Source organism: Cupressus sempervirens, chromosome 5 (assembly GCF_028749045.1).
Source record: "Cupressus sempervirens isolate cs-2001-9-10 chromosome 5, ASM2874904v1, whole genome shotgun sequence".
Classification (NCBI taxonomy): domain Eukaryota; kingdom Viridiplantae; phylum Streptophyta; class Pinopsida; order Cupressales; family Cupressaceae; genus Cupressus; species Cupressus sempervirens.
This window is the reverse complement of record NC_143122.1, coordinates 524,090,296-524,099,438: the sequence shown is the minus strand read 5'-3', so window position 1 is coordinate 524,099,438 and position 9,143 is coordinate 524,090,296.

Sequence of the window (9,143 nt, the reverse complement as noted above, 5' to 3'; positions counted from 1 at the left end):
GAGATTGTAGCTATATTTCAAGCTGATCCTAAGGAGTATCAATTTGCAGTAGTGAAGAGAATATTTAGATATTTGAAAGGGATATTTGACTATGGAATTTGGTATGATAGATCAATTAATTTTGCTCTATGTGCATATATTGATGCAAATTGGGCAGAAAACATGGATGAAAAAAAGAGAATGAATGGTGGAGCCTCTTTATTAGATTAATATTGGTTTCTTGGTTAATTTAGGAGCATCCTAGGTTGCACTTCTATCTTGCATGTTTTTAGTTTTTATCTTGCTGCTAAAATTGGGTTCTGCTGAAACTGCATTTTTTGGTTTCTAGGTGCGTATTGCAAATCATTTAACTAATTTTTCATAATGAATGAAGGGCTAAAAAATTAAAATATTGATGAGGGACTATATTAATATCTATTTTATAGATCACATGTCCTAACTCCTTATAGTTTTGAAGATATGGCAATTCTCCTAGAACATCAATTTCTGGTAGTTTAGCACAACAGTTTTCTATGCTCAACTTTCAGAATGGATGTAAACTTTTTCTTGATGAATCATACCTTGTTCACTTAAGGAGTTGTAGAGGACCTAAATATATAACCTTATTTTAAAGCCCAAGTTTTAACTCAATCGGATCTAGGAGATATCATGATTTTTCTTGGACATCAATTTTAGGATAGTTAATTGTTGATGTAGGCTAACTTGTGCATTTAATTTTGGTTTATTTTCATTTAATATTTGTTGAGAGATGACTTGTGGATTCTTAATGTTATATAATTATTTTTAGGTCATTTTGGCAAATATAAATAGAGTGTTGAGACTTAGAACTAGGTAGATTTAGCGAGTAGGAGAAAGGATTGTAGAGCAGAACTGGAAACGATGAATTTGTTGTTGGATCTTTGAATGTGAATGTATTTGTATTTGGTTGTAACCTAGAAGGTCTTATAGTTGGGCATGTATATTTAATATTTTAAGAATAAATGAAATCATTTTACTCTTCTTCCTCCTTTGGTTGTTGTTGTTTGTGTTTGCTTCCATTGTGTTAACTCTTGCAGGCTGGTTTAGAGAGTTGGGTGTGCCTTTGGCCCTAGTCTTTCTCCATCCTTCATTACATCAAGTGATATCAGAGCTTGAAGTTCATCCTTGTGGATATTGGATCATGTAGAATCCTAATTTGGATTTGGTTTTAGGGTGGTAGATCTGCAGATTTGACCTATAAATTGCAGAGGGTTATGATCTTGCAGGAACTTGATTTGTAAAGATGGTTCATGGTAGAGGAAATGCTAATAATGCCATATTGGATCAGTCAAGACAAATTATAGCCAAATTAGATGTTTTGGAGACAACTTAGAAGAGAGGAGTGCATTTTGATGATGTAAGTGATGATGAAAGTAGCACCAAACCATAATATAGAACTTGAAGAAGACTAAGATGAGGAAAGATTGTTGTGAGTGTTGTCTAGGGCATATTCAAAGCCAATTGTAGAAGTTGTTCCTTATGATGAAAAATTGGATACAAATGTTGTGTTAGATTGGATCTTAGTTATGGAGAAGTTCTTTAAGTATGAAAACACTCTTGATAATAGAAAGGTGAAGATTGTAGTCACTAGGTTGAAAGGTCATGCTTCATTATGGTGGGAGCATTTACAAACTAATAGACAAAGGAGAGGAAAGGAGAAGATCAAAACGTGGGTGAAGATGGTGAACAAGGTAAAGAAAAAATTCCTTCTTACTAATTACCAAGTTAGCTTAAAAGGAAATGACTATGAAAGAGTATATTGAGGAATTCTATAGATTGGACATCAGATCTGAACATGTAGATGATGATGTTGAGAAAATGCAAGATACATAAATGGATCAAGATCTAGAATTCAAGATGAAATAAGTTTTGTGAAGTTGGAAAGTGTGGAAGAAGCATACCAATATGCCTTGAAAGCTGAGGATATCTTAGCAAAGAAGCATGAATAAAGAAAAAGAGGTAGAGGTGGTAGATTCTAGAGAGGCAGAGGCAGATCTTATGGTGAAGGTGGCACATCTAAAAGTTTTGTGTAACATAAAGGCAAATCAGAATGGAAGAATAATGAAAAAGAAAAGAGTGAGTGGAAAGGTGGTAGCTCATATTGAAGAGGTACTAGATCTTACTAAGGAACAGGTAATTCTTATCCTAGAGGTGGTTTCTGTGGTAATTTTTTCGAATGTGGTTAAGAAGGACAAATATTTTGAATGTAGATATTTTGAAAGTGGATAGAATAATAGAAATATTGTGATTCAAGAGGACAATGAGAGTTCACCAAGTGGACTTGAGGCTAGAGAAAATTTGATGGTGAGAAGAACCTTATGTAATAGGGGAAGCAATGAGGAACCTGTCCTTAAGAGAAGTCTTTTCAAGACCATATGTAAGATGGGTAGAAAATGTTGCAAGGTGATCATTGATAGTGGAAGTTCTACAAATTTGGCATTAGAAGATCTGGTTATAGAGTCGCAATTGAAAAGGCTGAAACATTCCAAACATTATCATGTTTCATGGATCAAAGATGAGCATAAGATATTGGTAAGTAAGCAATGTATTGTGAAGTTTGAAATTGGAGATTACTTTGATGAAGTCTTATGTGATATTATGCCTATGGATTTTTGTCATATTTTTTTGGGTAGACCTTGGAAATATGATAGATATGTTGTGCATTATGGAAGATTGAATCAATATACTCTTTGGGTAAATAGGAAGAAACAAACATTGCTACCTTTGATTGAAAGTCTAGATGAGGTTAGTTGTATTGCAATATAAGTTTTCATTGTTGATGGAAAGCAATTTGAAAAGGAAGTAAAGAAGAATCAAGTTTCTTTTTCTATAGTTCCTAGATGACCAAGTGTTGGTAGTAATGACCAAGTAGCAAAAGTTGGTATGACAGTAGAAATTGTAGAACTACTAAATGAGTATAAAGATATTATTGATGATGATATTCCTAATAGTTTACCTCCAATAAGAAGCATAAGTCATTGCATGGATCTTATTCCTAGAGCTAGTTTGCCAAACAAAGTACTATATAGATTAACACCAACAAAGAATGAATAACTTAACAGGCAAGTGCATGAGTTGTTGTAGAAAGGTTTGATAAGAGAAAGTTTGAGTCCATGTGTTGTACCTATTGTATTAGCACCTAAAAATAATGGAGAATGGAGAATGTTTAATGATTCCAAAGCTATTAATAAGATCATAGTGAAATATAGGTTTCCTATGCCAAGGATGGATGACATAATAGATTGTTTGAGTAGAGAAAAGTATTTTACCAATATTGATTTGAAGAGTGACTATCATTAGATCATAATTAGAGAAGGTGATGAATGGATGATTGTTTTCAAGACAAAAGATGGTTTGTATGAATGGTTGGCTTATGTCTTTTGGTTTGACTAATGTACCTAATACTTTCATGAGGTTGATGAATGAAGTTTTAAAAATATTTTTGGGTAATTTTGTGATTTTTTATTTAGATGATATTATGATATTTAGTAAGACTAAGCAAGAACATCTTGAGCATATTAGAGAAGTATTACAGAGGTTGAAAGAGGAAAAGTTGTTGATTAATCTAAAAAAGTGCTCTTTTATGTAAAGGAAATTGTGTATTTGGGATTTGTGATTTTAGTAGACAGTTTGAAGATGGATCCTAGGAAGGTTAAGGAAATTTTGGAGTGGCCTAAACTTGAGAATGTGGGTGAGGTAAGATCATTTCATGGTTTGGCTAGTTTTTATAGAAAGTTTATAAAGAATTTCAGTGTTGTTTGTAATGCTATGACTGAGACAATGAGAGGAGATAAAAATAAATTCAAGTGGACACATAGAACTGATAAGAGTTTTAAGACTTTGAAACAAATTTTTTTTGAATTATTTGTATTGGCTTTACCTAATTTCAACAAAGTATTTCAAGTTGAATGTGATTCAAGTGGTAATGTAATAGGAGCTATATTAAGTCAAGAAGGTGAGCCTATTACTTTCTTTAGTGAAAATTTGAATGATACTAAAAGGAACTATTCTATGTATGATCAAGAGTTTTATGCTATTGTTCAAGCTTTGAAGAAGTGGAGACATTATTTGATTCCTAAGGAGTTTGTACTATATACTGATCATAAAGCTTTACAATACTTGGGCAGTCAACATAAATTGAATTAGAGACATATGAAGTGGGTTGAGTATTTGTAAAATTTTACATTTGTCATCAAGCACAAGAGTGGAGTTACTAACCAAGTTGCTAATGCATTGAGTGGAAGACATTCTTTGCTAACTAAAATGAAGGTTGAAGTTCTTGGTTTTGATGAAATGAAAGAGTAGTATGATGCTGATCTTAATTTTTTGAGGTGTGGAGAGAGTGCAAAGCACAAAATTTGACAAATTGTGTAAGTAAGTATGATGAGTATTTCATTCAAGAAGGTATGTTGTTCAGAGGTATTTAGTTGAGTATTCCCAGAAGTTCTATGTGGTTGAATCTGATTAAGGAAAAGCATAGTGGTGGATTAGCTAGACATTTTGGAATTGAGAAGACATTGAGTTTGTTTAAAGAGAAGTATTATTGATTGCAAATGTATAAGGATGTTCAAAAATTCATAAAGAGTTGTGAAGTTTTTCAAGTTGCAAATGGAGTGAGTCAAAATACTGGTTTGTATATACCTATTACTACTCCTTAGAAACCTTGGAGTGACATTAGTATGGATTTTGTTCTTGTATTACCTAAGATGGTGAAGGGGCATGATTCTATATTTTTTGTGGTGGATAGATTTTCTAAGATGGCTCATTTCATACCATGTAAGAAGACATCAAATGCTAAGCATGTTGCTGAACTTTTCTTTAAAGAGATTGTGAGATTGCATGGATTACCAAGAAGTATTATTTCTGATAGAGATAGTAAGTTTCTTGGTTATTTTTGGAAGACTTTTTGAAAGAAGATGGGTACTAAATTTAAGTTTAGTTCTAAATTCCATCCACAAACAAATGGAGGGATAGAGGTTGTGAATAGAAGCTTGGGTAATTTGCTAAGATGTTTAGTTGGGAATAAGCCAAGTAATTGGGAGATGATATTGGCACAAGCTGAATATGCATATAATAATTCTATGAATAGGAGTACAAGGAAAACACCTTTTGAGATTGTTACTAGAATGAAGCCCAAAGGAGTATCGAATTTGAGGGATATTTCTATTGAAGAAAAGAGAAGTGTTGTAGGAGAAGAATTTGCTGATTATATGGAATCTTTGCATAAGGAAGTGAAGTTGAGGTTAGAACAAAGTAATTAGAAGTATAAGGAGAATGCTGATTAGACTAGGAGACATCATAATTTTTAAGTTGGTGATGAGGTGATGGTTCATTTAAAGAAAGGAAGATTTCTAGTTGGAACATAGAGTAATTTGAAGATGAAGAAGTTTGGACCTTGTAAGATCTTGAAGAAATTTGACAACAAAAATGCTTATGAAGTTGAGTTACCTGATGACATAGATATATCTCCTATATTCAATGTGGTTGATTTATACAAGTATCATGAATTAGATGATGAAGTTACCATAACAAAGGACTATCCTAAGAAGTAGATTGAAGAAGTTGAACAGGTATTGGATCAGAGAATTGGTAAGAGCACAAGAGGAAAACATTATGATGAATATCTAGTGAAGTGGAAGAACAAACCTATGGAAGATGCTTCATGGATTTCTCAATATGAGTTAGATTTAAATTAGGTTGTGAAATTTCAATGATTTAGGATAATATTTTCTTCCAATATTGGTTTTTTGATGTAGGAGCATCTTGGGTTGCACTTCTATGTTGCATGTTTTTAGTTTTTATCTTGCTGCTAACACTGGGTTCTGCTAAAATTGCATTTTTTGGTTTCTGGATTCCTATTTTGGATCATGCAACTAATTTTACATAATAAATGAAGGCTTTCACAATTAAAGGATTGAATAGGGCCTAGATAAATATCTATTTTCTAGAGCACAAGTTGTAACTCTTTATAGTTTGGGAGATATGGAAATTCTCCCATAATATCGATTTTTGGTAGTTCTGTGTGATAGTTTTATATGCTCAACTTTCAAAATGGATGCACACTTTTTCTTGATGAATGAGACCTTTCACACTTAATGGGTTGTAGAGGACTTATATATCTATGCACAATTCAAAGCATAAGTCCTAACTCAATCAGAGCTAGGAGATATCATGATTTTGCTCAAACATCAATTTTAGGACAATTAATTGCTGATGCAGGCTGACTTGTGCATTTAATTTTGGTTTATTTTCATTTAATATTTTTTGAGATCCAAATTGTGGCTTCTCCATGTTTTATAATGATCTAAAATAAATTTTGGAAAGTATAAATAGAGTTTTGAGGCTTAGAACTAGGCAGAGTTAGTGAGTAGGAGAAAGGATTGCAAAGCAGAACTGGAAACTATGAATTTGTTGTTGGATCTTTGAATGTGAATGTATTTGTATTTGGCCATAACCCAAAATTACTTATAGTTGGTCATGTATATTTAATATTTGAAGAATCAATGAAAGCATTTTACTCTTCTCACTCCTTTATTTTTGGTCTTTGTGTTTGTTTCTATTGTGTTAATTCTTGTAGGGTGGTTTAGAGAGCTAGGTGTGCCTTTGGCCCTAGTCTTTCCCCATCCTTCCTTGCATCATTGGTTAAGCAAGAAGAAATATTGTATTTCATAGAGTCCTACTAAAGTAGAATATGTTACAACAACTAATAACTATAATCAAGTTATGTGGATGAAACAGATGCTAAAGGATATGAAAATTGATTTTGAAGAACCTATTATTAATTATTGTGATAACACAAGTAAAGTGAATATGTCTAAGAATCTTGTATTACATTCTAAGACTAAGCATATATCTATTAAGTATCATGTGTTAAGAGAAAAATTAGTATAAAAGGAGATCAAATTGGAGTATATAAGTACTAAAGATCATATCATAGATATCTTTACAAAACCTTTACCTAAAGATACATTTGAGTACTTGACAGATATGCTTGGGGTTATGCCCCTACCTACTTCTGAGTAGATGGTGCAGACAATGTATTAGTCTAGTGGTATAGAGCACTATTGTTAGCCTAGATTGAATGCTAATGCTTCTCATATGGGGGAGTATCTATAATGAACTGATTCATTGAGGACTCTTGGTATTTGGTATTAAATAATGTCTTTGGACACTCAAGCTGGTTGAAGACTTGGTGCATCATATTAGCAATTGGTATGTTGTAACATTGAGATTGAGACCTTTGACATTGATGTAAATGGGAGAGAATATGCATGAAAAACATCTCCTAGCTTATGGGGGAGAATAAGTCCTAAGGTAATGGGGAGAAATATCTCTTTAGAGAGATTTAGAAGAACTGATGAAAGGAAGCACATATATGCATCTATTATTTTGAGATTATTTTTAGTGTGTGGACAACTGATGCTAGTCAGTGCAACAATAGAATATTGTTTGGTATTCCTACACTTGGATATTTTTCATCTATGTTACCATCAATGCAAAAGGGGGAGATTTTTAGCATGAATGTTGATGATACTACATTAGGGGAGTATCTTGAGCATTGGAGAGTATTGACATGTTGCATGATCATGACTATGTTTTCCATTGATATGAACATACCATGGTTTCTATAAGGATTGACTGAGTAGAAAACATAGATCTTAATGGTACAGAAAATGGTTTGATTGTCTAGTGATGTGTAGTCATGGACATGTTCTACACTATGTATTGATGATGTGTTTGAATGCGCAAAGTCTAAGTTGAAGACATACAGATATTGTTCTTGATTTACAGAGAGAAGTTTAGAGATAGAGTATTGGGAAAGTAGTTCCTAATGTTTTTTCACTATCTTACATCTGAGATGTAGTAAGAAGATGCACAGTCAAGTAGAGACAAAAGACAGTCAGGTGGTGACATTAGTGAGTGCACAAGCTCTAATATCACATGTGTGAATTTTTGTATAGATTGTGAGCCAACAGTGATATTATAATTATAATTAATTAATTATCTTATTATAATTATTTGGGAAAGCCTCAAGGTCAGCTCAAAGAATTATTATGAAGATACAATATAAAGAAAAGATGTTTTCCTTTTTTATAATGTGGTGCATTTGTTGTATGAAGTATGAAGTGTGAAAAGAAGAAGAGTGCTTATTGAATGCTTGTAAGTGATCCAAGGGATTATTGGATGCAAGATTTGTAATCTGGTTTCAAGATTAGAAAAAACAAAATTCTAGTTGATAGGATAGAGAAAGAGGAAGGAACAATATAGTACAATTCTATTATTCTGCAAGGAATAATATAGAGATCATTTAGACAATGGGTTCATTTTTCTTGATCTTGAAGTTGTTTGGGTAGTGGGTCCAGCTATCTTCCACAACTCCTAATAGGGTTGGAATATGCTAACAAGGATTCAAAGTCTCCTAATAGGGACTCATATGTATTGAATGCATTCATAGACTCCTAACAAGGTCCATCCTCTAACAAGGAATATTTATATTTGTACATCATCTTATGGTACCATCCTCACTAAGGTTTTCCCTTTGATCAAGGGCTTCCATACTTAACATATATAGTGTTATTGTGTATGAGTATCTTGTTGTGGTTTCAATTTATATTACTCATATGGTTAAGTTTTCTTAAGGTTGATAATTATGATAATATTTGGATAACTGATTCACACACATAACCCCCCCCCCCCACCAATTATATCAGTGGACTGTGTATATTCTAACCCATGCATCTTAGTTAGATCTCTTTGTTACTTGTTTTTAAGTTTAAATCTAGATTCTCATATAGCTTAGTTCATCTATTTGCATAGAAAATACAAAAAATCTAGTTCTACATTGAATTCATCTTCATGTTTTCAAATCCTTTTTCTAGCTAGGTCTTATGGTCACTAAAGCTCTTAATTCTAAGAGAACATATTCAAACCCATAGTAGATAGAAGGAAACATGTCAATTTTCTTAGATCTTCTAGGATGGAAAATCTCACGTTCATTCTTCAATGGATCTAGAATGTAATGACTATGTTGAAGTGTGTGTTATGCCACTTTTGACACATACATTTCTAGTGCACACCGAAGAGAATGAGAAACTACTTCTCTACAAGAGAATGGTAGATGACTT